Source organism: Sceloporus occidentalis, unplaced genomic scaffold, assembly GCF_023333645.1.
Source record: "Sceloporus occidentalis isolate IW3139 unplaced genomic scaffold, rSceOcc1.0.p SCAF_1, whole genome shotgun sequence".
NCBI classification, from domain to species: Eukaryota; Metazoa; Chordata; class Lepidosauria; order Squamata; family Phrynosomatidae; genus Sceloporus; species Sceloporus occidentalis.
In genome coordinates this window covers 263,749,820-263,762,060 of record NW_028316981.1, presented here as the reverse complement: position 1 = coordinate 263,762,060, position 12,241 = coordinate 263,749,820, and positions in this window count along the sequence as shown.

The window sequence follows — 12,241 nt, the reverse complement described above, 5'->3', positions numbered from 1 at the left end:
GGAGGAGTTTTGCCGCCACGGCAGCCTGCTCTTTTTGGGTCTAGCCAGCCAGCTAGGCCCCTCTCAGCTCCCCTGCCTCTGGAAGAGGCTTTGCCGTGGTGACGGCCTCGTTCTCTGTGGCCTAGCCAGCTGGCTAGGCCCCACATGGTGGAGAAGCTGCTAGAGGAGGCTTTGCTGTGGCTGCTGCCTCCTTTTTTAGGGCCTAGCTGGCTGGCCAGGCCCCACACGGCTCCCCTGCTGCTGGAAGAAGCTTTGCTGCCGCAGTGGTCTCTTTCTCTTGGGCCTAGCCAGCTGAGCCATCCTTGCAGCTAGGCCTTGCATCATGCTGCCGCTGCAGGACTGACAACAAAGGAGGAGGCAGTGGAGGAGGAGATGGGCGCCGGGAGCTGGGACTGACTCCACATCTGGGACAGGACATTCAAAACAGTTAAAAACTGTGAATGTCCCAGCAGAAACCAGGATATGGCAACCCTAGGCTGACCTCATGTGGGTGTGGTGTGTATATGTCCCATCGCTTTGTGGAAAATGCACTATGGCTAATACCCCGCTCTCCCCTGCTACCCTACTAAACTCAGAAAGGGCTGCCAAGAGGCAGCAGCCTACCCTGCCCTCCCTTTGTCCTTTTCTGCAAGTGGGGCAGCAGGACAGGACAGAAGAAATGTGCCCTGCCCCTTCTCTTCTTCTTTTGTCTTGGCTTTCTCCTTGCAGAGAGAGCCTGAGCAGTAGAGAAGAAGGGTTAGGTGCAGCAGCTGCACACCCCAACCAATGTGTCACCCATTGTGATCCTCACCCCCACACTGAAATGGAGTAGGTATTTTCCAAAGGCAGCTGGTGCTTTCCATATTAGTGGGGTGAGGGGTCCACTCTGGGCTTAAGTGTGAACTTCAAAAGAACTGCCCAAGATTATTTATCTAGTTTGGCAATTGGGTTTAGCAGCTTGAAGAGCTCCTTTTACGTTGAATCCTAGCAGGGATTCACTGATACTAAAGCCACCAGCTAGTGCCATATTTCAGAGTAAGAACATTTGATCCTAAACAGTAAAGCATTGCCATTTAGAATTACTACAGTATCCTTACATGGGTGCAAAGCTTGTAAAGCATCTGTTTCATTTTTGTATTCTTCTTAAAAATACAGGACTGTTTTAACACAGTAGGCAATACAGCAAGATTATGCATTTTACCTCATCCTATCCTACCTCTAAGCTTAAAAAGTGCCCAAAATTAGCCTTTTATCATTCCATAATATCAAGATGAGCATGTCACATTTAATGCCAAGAAGCAAAGCTATTAATTTTAGTCTCCACTTGCATGATAATTTTATCAATCAAACACTGAACTTGCTGAGAACAGAATGGAGGGATTTCAGGGGAGAATCAGGAGCCAGAAGAAAGGTTTTGCATGAAAATATATAAAATATATAAAGCAGTGGGCGTGATTAATTAATTGCAGAGGAATCGTAAAAGTAGTCCTCAAATATTTGAAAACCTGTGGCAAAGAAGAAAATTGGCATGCAGACCTACATCCTGTCAGTACACCTCTGATGGGATATAGAAGAAGTGGGGAATGTTTTGCCCTCCCATTATTGATAAATTCCTTCACCCATCATTCTTTACCAGTGGCGAAGAGCTGATTAAAACTGAAATTCAACAGTATCAAAACACCACAGATTTACTTTGATATGAATTGCCATCATGTCAGGTTCAATTTATGGAGGCCTCTATGAGCCCCAGTCATCAATAGCTTGCTCAGGTCTTGCAAACTCAGAGCCATAGCTTTGAATGGATCAGGAAGGGGTAGGGAAACACTCCCACTTTCTGACTTGCTCAAAGCATGCTGACCTCAGGAAGTGATGATCCCACTGCTATGGGTTTATCATCCCTGCAGAATTACTCTGTCAACCCTTCTCCTCTGTGAAAGGGCAATAAATTGTTTAAGCTCCAGTATAAATCCACATGTTGTTTAGAAACAGCACCACATGTTGTTTAAAAACAGCAAGGAAAGAGCATGTTGCACCACAGGGGTTAGGGAGTTTTTTAAGCAGAAACATGCTTAAAAACATGCAAGGGTCTGTTGAAAGGAGCTGGAACCCCTTGAGAATATACAATATTCATGTCAATAAATTCAGTTTTCCCTCTGCTCTAAATACCTGCCACAAAATGTTAACTGCAAGGTACGACACAAAACAAAATATCTGCATCTTAGCTGTGCTACATAGAATTTAAATCTTATACTTTGGAAATCTAAAACTAAACATAATCAAAATTCATATTATGGTACTCAGCAGCCCTCAACATCTACCAGCTCATTCCTGCTGTTTCTTAGTCCCCTGCTTTCAGAATAGTGTGAATTTGATTAACAACTTTCCCTAATCCTTCTGTTTCATGCCAGTACTGTGGTTTATTTTTTAATTATTGTTATTAACTGAAAGAATTGCTGTTGTCTGCTTTGTATTTAAGTAATTTCACCTCAGAAGACATATGTTCAAGACACTTTAGTAGTGTGAAGTACTTCATAGATGTATGAAACCAAAAAGAAACATTGGCACCAATCCTGATTCTGGAGAGGTAACTACAAGACTGAACTATTATAATCTCCTATCCATCCCCAAAGAGACATTCTCAGCTGTGTTCCCCCAAACCCTTTTTCAGCTGTATCCTGGCCATCTCTTGGTTGGTGGAGAGCAGATGAAGCAGGAAAGTCCAGATATTTCTCTATACCTGGATGAAAAATGACAGGCAGGAACCTCCAAGTCTCCTCCATGGGTCCCTGCAGATGATGTCATTGTTCTGGACACTGCTGTTCCCCTCATTCTCCACTGACCAGAAAATGGCCAGATTTAGTGGGGGTTCTGCTGAGATAAGATAGGTTGGCAGGGATTTGGAGTTGTCACATGGTCAATAGTGAATTGTGGGCTCTAAGATGACTCCTACAAAAAATACAACTTCAAGAGTTGTGGTGGCCAACTGGATGATTGCCTGTAAAATCTCCAGTGAATCCAAATAGCTTTATGAGTGAATTGAAGATCTGGCTCAACTACGTTTCCTACATTTCTCTCTTTATGTCTTTTCTCAAGGGAAGATGCAACATTTAAACCATTTTTAAAAAGACATCATTGAGTCTCATGGCCGATATTTGTTGTGCTTCATAATGAAGGTTCTGCTCTGGGGACATATTGCCTATATGCACAGAATACCCTGTCAATGTGTTCATGCAAAGGGGGAACCAAGACTTCAAACTGCTACAATGACAGAAGCTAATTTAAGTAAATGGATCTTGAATTAACATCCTGTTGTCAGGCACTAAACTGATACATTAAAGATGGTTAGTGAGGAACTGTGAGAAGAAATGGCAATTGTTTATGAATGTTTAGAAAGATACAATTCTCTGAATGGTGCTTAAGTATTTATTGCAAAGAAATCAGGGGAATTCCATCTAAGTATAAACTGCTGAGACATTCTCCCTGTTCAGGCAATATGTCTGGATAGGAAATATCAATTCATGTAGGAGGCAGAGCCCTAGAAAAAATACTTTCTTGGACTGTAGGTCACAGAATCTCTCAACTAGCATTGGATAATTCAAATATCTGGCCTTAGCCCAGCTTTGTATTTGTGTGGGCCTGAGCATGTATTCTTTATAACACTCATCAGCTATTTGTTGAGAAGGGAAGAAATGAAAGATCTCTGTGCTAGACAGTCCCTATCGTGACAGTCAATCTGTACAATGGAAAGTATCTGAACAAGGTAATGTCCAGTTCTGGGCACCAAAATTCAAAAAGGATGTGGAGAAACTGGAGCATGTCCAAAGGAGGGCAACTAAGATGGTGAAAGGTCTGGAAACCGTGCCCTATGAGGAATGCCTTAGGGAGCTGGGTATGTTCAGCCTGGAGAAGAGAAGGTTAAGAGGTGATATGATAGCCCTGTTTAAATATTTGAAGGGATGACCTATTGAGGAGGGAGCAAGCTTGTTTTCTGCTGCTCCAGAGACTAGAACATGGAACAATGGATGCAAACTGCAGGAAAAGAGCTTCCACCTCAACGTTAGGAGGAACTTCTTGACAGTAAGGGCAGTTTGATAGTGGAACACACTCCCTCGGAGTGTGGTGGAGTCTCCTTCCTTAGGGGTGTTTAAGCAGAGGCTGGATGGCCATCTGTCAGGGATACTTCGATTGGGAATTCCTGCATGGCAGGGGGTTGGACTGGATGGTCCTTGTGGTCTCTTCCAACTCTATGATTCTATGATTCTACGATTCTATGTTCTATGTGTATGCAACCGCAGCTGCCATTCAGTGCAAAGTTAGCTCAGGACACTCTCTCTCTCTCTCTCTCTGTCTGTGTGTGTGTGTGTGTGTGTGTGTGTGTGTGAGTGATTGACTACCTTTTTTGTACAGATGGTGATTTATATTTTGACGCATTTACGGAAATGATATCAATTTCTTTGGAACCATGAACATATTTTAAATGTTACCATTTACTTTAATGTTTAATTTTCTTAGAAGAAGGAAGGAAAGCTGGGAGGGAGGGAGGAAGTAGTAACGTGTGCGTGTGTGCACGCGTGTGCACTGTGTACATACAATTCTACCTATACAAAATGTCTTCCTCACCAATGATAGAATGTCATCTCTCTGAAGTAATGAATGAATGTCAACTATATCCACTCATCTACAAAATGAGAGAATCCAAACTGTAGGTTAATTCCTCACGTTCTGTAAGAGTCACAAAGAATAGGCTTTCAGATATCGCTCCATTTAATACTGTCCCCAACCCTTTGTTGCCTTGCTCACGCACAGCTATTCAGCAAAGGAACTCTTAACACAGCAGGCCTATTCAGACTCCATGTGGGTGTCACATGCATTTCTTGCATTTCTTCAGGTGGATTGTAATTCTGCAAAAAAATGCAGAGAGAAACTTCATTTTTAAATACCCATTAACAATTATAATGAGTGCTGGCTGAAAATTAAACTCCTGAAAAGTTATGCATGACAGCCACATTGTGATTATATGAAATAGCAAAGCAACAAATAAATCCTAAGTAATTGAATGTTTCAAAAGCAGCCTTAGGTTAGTAGCTTACATTCCTCACTGTAAGAGCCCATTGACAAGCAGAGTTAGAGGAACACAATGTCTGTGGTACTGGAACAGGCACATAGCTGTGAGTACACTTCTGAAGACTTCTGAAGAAGAAGCATGGGTGATTCATGAACCGAGCAGGAAGGACTTCCCCACACCATTGTGGTGGTGCTGAGTCATCTGCCTGTTAACTGTGCAGAGAATCACTAATCTGTCTGCTGCTGTTGGCCAAAGAACACCAGTTCTCCCCTACATTTTGTCCCACATTTCTATCATCTCATTTAGGATTGGCTTTCAAGGACTATAATCCCACTGGTTATATATGATGATATAATCTGGGGTTAGTTTAAGCCATTTGGGGTATTTGGGAGGTGTTCAATTTCTCTTCATGTAACACTTTATCAGATACACATTGAAGGCTCATTCAAGCTCTCAGAACATGCCCCCATGGCCATTCAGTAGCTGAGAGAGGATGGGTGCATCCAGCAACTTCCAGCTCCAGTAGCCAGGACAATAAAACAGCCATTGCTCTTCCAGACCTTCTGGAGATCCAGGCAGGTAATGTCTTCTCCCAGCTGTAGTACTGTGACCACATGCCATACAGGTACCCACATTCTCCCTGGCTCCCCAGTCACTAAAAGGCTGGGGAGGGACTTTCAGTGTTTGGGAGTCACCTTCCATGTGAGGCAGGAGGCATTGTCATGTGGAATTGAACTGGCAAAGTGTTGTGCTCCTTAAGCATGCTGTAGAACTGCTGTACAAGATAAGTGTGATGTAGGACTGTTGCCACATTCTGTATACTTGATAATAAGAGTGCTTTCACCCTTTGTGCTGCAGACTGCAACACTCTTGGGAGTTTATCACATGGGGGGAAACTGGGGGTTTAAACTGTCATTATCCCGGGAAAGTCATGCAATTGCGGGAAGATTTTTACACATATTGTGATTAAAGACGACTTATCCCAACTTATCCAGAATAGGCTGGCCCAGCTCCATCAGGGCTAGCCTGAAAATAGAGGCTCCTCCCTCCTTAACTGTCATCTTTCAGCCTATGAGGGAGAGAATAGGCTGGCCCAGCTCCACCAGGGTAGCCTGAAGAAGAAGAGCCCTCCCTCCAGTCCATCTGCCTTGGTCCAGGTCTCAGAGGGAGAGAAGAATGCTGGACCTGATCCCCTCCCTCCCCTTCTCCTTTTGTGTCGTGTATTTTTAGATTGTAAGCCTGAGGGCAGGGAACCGTCTATTATCCCCTCTGTTGTAAGCGGCCCGGATTCCCAGTGATTGGGCAGCATATAAATAAACCCTATTATTATTATCATCATCATCATCATCATCATCATCATCATCATCATCATCATCATCCCAGCAATAACCAAGTAATAACGAGCAACAAATCATTCACAGGATTTCCCCGTGAATGATTTGTTGCTGGTTATTACCTGTTTATTGCCGGGATAAGTCCTCTTTAATTACAACATCGTGTGAAAATCTTCAGCACGATCACACAACTTTCACAGAATAATGACAGTTTAAACCCCCAATTTTCTCCATGTGATAAAGTCCTTGGACATGTCAAATCAAAGTTTCTCTGCATCTTTATTTAGCCAGGACAACACACTTCCACAATACCAAGAACCTTCAGTAACTTGCTACCTAAATCCAAATGGACCTATGCAGCATCTGGTATACCTCTGTTTTTGTCTTTCTACAATGAAATCCAGGACCCTGCACTGGGAAATGTGCATGTCTCACATAACGACATCTGCATAGCTAAGCCTCCATAGTTAAGCCCCTCACCCACACACACCCCTTATACATTGCAATATTCTAATCAGGAAGCTACCCGTGCATGAAGAGCTGTTGCCAGGTGCTTTGTATTTACTTGGCATTGCTCTAGCATGCAATCTTGCCCAACAATTCTTTAATGTGGTCTGGGATCATCAGTTTTACCCGTCTTTGGAATCAACCTGCCATTCGAGTTTTCTACTCCGGACATGAATTTCACAGACTGGAAAGAAAAGTAGCTATTTTAATATGCCCCCACCCCTGCATCTCATTTTTAATTACTTTCTAGTAAATGGCACATGAACAGGAGCCAGATTCAGATTGCTTTATCCTATGTTAGAGTAGTAATTCCCAAAGTTGGTGGTATGCCCTCCCCTGGGGAGGGTGAAAAGATCCAGGGGGCTGAGGGAAAAGGGGGCCACAGAGGGGGCTCAGTCAAAATATTTGTGGGGGGAAAAGACAAAGGTAACCAGAAGGCTTTGGGACAATGGTGGGGATGAAGGTTCCATGAAACTTTTTTTCATGGCCCCTCAAAACCACAATGCAGCCTTGCTGAACATTTTATGTAGTTGTGCCTCCCACTCTTTGCCTGCTACATGTGCTCACTCTCCTAGCTGGATCTTTCAGTGCTGATGGCAGCGGCAGTTGAGAAACTCTTGTGAGGCTTGGGTGCAAGACATTGCTTCTATGGCTCAGCTTTGGCATTGTTAAAGCCAAGGTGTGAGATGGCATTGCGATTGCATTTGGGTCTGAAACAATCAGGGGAAGATGGCCAGGCAGAGGGATGGGTCATTGCTTTGATCACTGGCCAATTAGCTTCCGGGCTCAATACAAAGTGTTGGTTATTACCTATAAAGCCCTACATGGCTTGGGCCCGAGTTACTTGAGGGAACGCCTCTCCCCATACAATCCGCCCCACACTCTCAGAACAACAGGGAAGCATTTACTCGAGTACCCCAAGGTGAGACTGGCAGCAACTCACCAAAGAGCATTTACAGCAACAGCCCCGATGTATTGGAATAAACTTCCGGAAGAGATTCGACTCAGCTCTACTTTGGATGCCTTTAAGAAGGCATTGAAAACTCATCTCTTCCAGTTAACATACCCTCCTGACTCACTATAAAGAAAATTACCCCCTAATAGAAGTCTACCTCAACATGTTTAACTATGACCGATAGATTTTATGACTGTTTTAGATGTTGTTTTTAAAAGTTTTTATCGAAATTGCATTTGTAATTTGTGATCGTTATTATATTGTACCATGATGTAATATGTATTCTCTGACTGATTTTGTAAACAGCTTTGATTTTGTTGGAAAAGCGGTTTATTTATTTATTTATAAAGTTGAGACCATAAACAAGTAGTCAGTATTGTCTCAAGCTTCGAGATGATGGCTCTCCTATTAGCAACTCTCAAACCTTCCTGTGGGAAGTTTCCAAAGTGTTGTTTTCCAGGGGGCCTGTGAGGATAATGACATGGATTTCAGGCTGCCTATCTGGTCTTCTCGCTTACCAATAATGGCAGATTCACCTGAGAGGTTAGCTTGAGGTCATGTAGGTTCCACACACACTCCAAAATTTATAAAAATCCAGCTTTGCTAACATTGTTTGCCTTGTGGCTTATTGAACAGAACTTTCTCAGAGGTCCAAGCCATTATTATGTATTGCTTGGTTACCTTAGCATTTCTTATTTTTGCCTGTGTATATAGTTACTCTGTTATTCTTGTTATTCTGCTTTGTTTTATGTCCCCATGTTCCTTTTTCCAATGGTAAATTCTTCCCCTGCCATTACAGGTCTATGTGTGCATATTTCAACTTGCACTGAATCCATTCCTTGACCATTTGGTTAATTTCTGGTCTTGACTGATTTCTGGCTTGTGACTTTAAGAATAGCACCTGCAGATTTTTTGCTGTCTGTTGCTGTTGTGGTCCAGGAGTCTCCTGGTCCAGGGTACTGAACAAACAGGAGTGATGACAGTCTATCTTGCAGGTTAACCCAGGGTACTGAACAAACAGGAGTGATGGCAGTCTATCTTGCAGGTTAACCCAGGGCATGTGTCTGTGGAGCTTCTCACACCACCTCCAGTGCCCAATTTACCTCTTCCTAATTTGGCTCAAATTCAGAAGAGGTAAGTCGGTCACCGGAGGTGGTGCAATAAGCTCCTTTGTGTGTGTGTGTGCACGTGCGCACACGCGTGCATTCAATTGAAATATTTTTATCCTGCTCTATATCAAAGGATAAATAAATAAATAATAAATAAAACTTTAATTTATATCCTGCTTTTTGTTACAACAATCAAAGCGGCATACAACCTTTAAAAAACACAATATATACAATTCCCCCCACTTAAAAAAGGATTAAACAATTCTATGCATTAAAATTACAAATGATAAACTCAAAAAACAGTACGATAATAAAATAACAGTGGGTTGAGTGTTCGCTTATATATGTCTGTGGGGGGAGCATTACATGGCTGGGTTCTATTCCAGGAAGGCCTGCCGGAAGAGATCCATCTTGACAGCTTTCTTGATGCTCTCTAGGTTAGCAATTTGATGGATCTCATCCAGCAGGCCATTCCATAAAGTGGGAGTGATAACGGAAAAAGTCCTCTGGGAGGTTGCCGTCAATCTGGTCTTTGTGGACTGCAACAAATTCCTCCCAGAGGATCTGAGGGTGCAGGGCGGATTGTACGGAAGAAGGCAATCCCTTAAGTAGGTTGGGCCCACGCCATGGAGGGCTTTAAAGATAATGACCAGCACCTTGTACTTTGCCCGAAAACGAATAGGCAGCCAGTGGAGTGATTTCAATATAGGTGTAATATGGTCACTCCTAGTTGTTTCTGTAATCAATCTGGCTGCCATATTCTGTACCAGTTGAAGTTTCCGGACTAGGCACAAGGGTAGCCCCATGTAGAGCACATTGCAAAAATCAAGTCTTGAGGTTACCAGTGCATGTACTACAGTTTCTAGGTCACCCCATTCCATGAAAGGGCGCAGCTGATGTACCAGCCGGAGCTGATAACAGGCAGTCTTGACCGTTGCATTCACCTGATTTCTCATCTGAAGCAACGAGTCGAGAAGCACCCCTAAGCTGCAAACACAGTCCTTTGAGGGGAGCATGAACCCCTCTAGGACTGGAGGTTGTGGCCTGATACCTGGTTTTGGGACCCCTCCCGTAAGTACTTCCGTTTTGTCAGGATTCAGCATGAGCTTGTTTTCCCTCATCCAGTCCATTACTGCTACAAGACATTGATTGAGGGGAGAAATGCCATCTGTCGTCATTTCTGATGACCGAGACATGGAGAAGTAAATTTGGGTGTCATCAGCATACTGATAACACCTTGCTCCATGTCTACAGATGATTTCTCCCAGCGGCTTCATATAGATGTTGAATAACATCGGGGACAGGATAGCGCCCTGAGGGACACCACAATTAAGCTCTGTTTTTGAAGAGCAACTGTCCCCAAGCATCACCCTCTGGAATCTACCTGAGAGGAAGGAACGGAACCACTGCAAAGCAGTGCCTCCAATTCCTAGCTCTCTCAGGCGTTCCAAGAGAATGTCGTGGTCTATTGTGTCAAATGCCGCTGAGAGGTCTAATAGCACCAGCAGGGTCACGCTTCCTCTGTCGATGCTTAGACAAAGGTCATCAGTTAAGGCGACCATGGCAGCATTGTATAATCAGTTACTATTACCAGGATCTCTGTGTGGCAATCAATTATAATCAATGGGAACCATTTTAAAAATAAAAATAATTTAAACAGACTAAAAACTTATTAAATACAGTTAACAAGTTAAAAACAGGTTTGGAATATTAAAAGTGCTTTAAAACAATATGCATTAGCATTCTAAGATAAATCAATGAGGCCCAAAGGCTTTAATAAACAGTCATATTTTTACTTGGACCTAAATGAAACCAGTGTTGGTGCCATTTGGGAATACTTCTTGGCCCACAGCTATCCCTCACAGATGGCTGAGGAAGGAAAACTAAACATCATTTTTTTTCATTTTTCTTTTTCTTTCTTTCCTTCTTCTTTTTTTAAAAAACTCATTCGCAATCATTTAGTGGCCTCTTTCCCAAAGCACAGTTGCCTTATCACACAAACTTCTCAGGTTTCATTCCCCTCCACCCTTCTGTTGCCAGTTGTTAGAACATGAACAAAATTTTAAAAACTGTGACAGCAGAGTAATATATACTGCTTTCTGATAAGGGAGAGGAAGTTCAAAGAATATATCACTATTTAATAGCCTTCTGGGAAAAGAGAGAATCAGTTTCATCTCCAGCAGCAGATAGTGGAGGTGGTGATAGTGATGAGGGCTTGGAGATAGGAAAGATGGTAGAAAAGAACTAATATTTTTTTTAAAAAAAATAAGATTACAAACAATTAATGGGGTTCAAAGGCTTTCATGGTTGGCATCCATAGCTTTTTTGTGGGTTTTTCAGGCTATGTGGCCATGTTCTGGAAGAGTTTATTCCTGACATTTCACCAGCATCTGTGTCTGGCGTCTTCAGTTGTTGAATGGCAACGTCAACAGTAAATAATGTTAGTCCTGAAAACCACCAAAATCAAGACCCAGCAAGTGCAAATGAAAACCACCCAAGGTCAGGGGGATTTCCAGCAGACAATGGATCATTAATTAATTAGACACCCTGAGGCTTTGCCATTCAACAACAGGCCAACACAGAGATTAACATGTAAATCACTTCCTCTCAGTCAAGGGTCATACAGTATATATATACTCCACTCACTTCCATGCCAGCATTCTTCTTCAGAGGGGGTTTGCCATTGCCTTCCCATGAGGTGCATGTGATTTGTCCAAGGTCGCCCAGTGGGTTTCATGGCCGAGCTGGGAATTAAATCCTGGTATCAGAAGTCATAGTCTAATAATCAAACCACTATGCCACACTGGCCCCAGGGATCCATTACTATTTTTAAAATAGGGTGGCTCAAGGAGGATCATTTGCTGATACTGTTAACCTCAAAAGCCCTTCATATCCCACTGGAACTAGTGTGCTTGAATAAGTAGTTTGAATCCTGGGACCTAATTCTTCAATCATAGGGGACTTTTAAAAAGCAAGTAGTGGTTCAGCAAAAGTCCAAGAGAAGTAGGTTTTGAGTAATTCTGGGAAATGTAAATTCTGTCAGCTCTTTAGCACTGTTTCTCAATTAATTAATTAGTAACTCAGGGGCTCTACAGATCACCCCAAAGGGGCAGCCTGCCACCGCCCCTTTTTGCTCTGGATTGGGGCCATGGCAACCTCATGCTGTGACCCTGCTATGGCCTTCCGAGGGCACTATGGCCTTCCGAGGGCAGCTCCTTTTTGTGACCTCCAAAGGGTGCCATAGCCACCACGGCACAGCTATATGTCACCCCTTCGGCTTGCATCCTCTGGA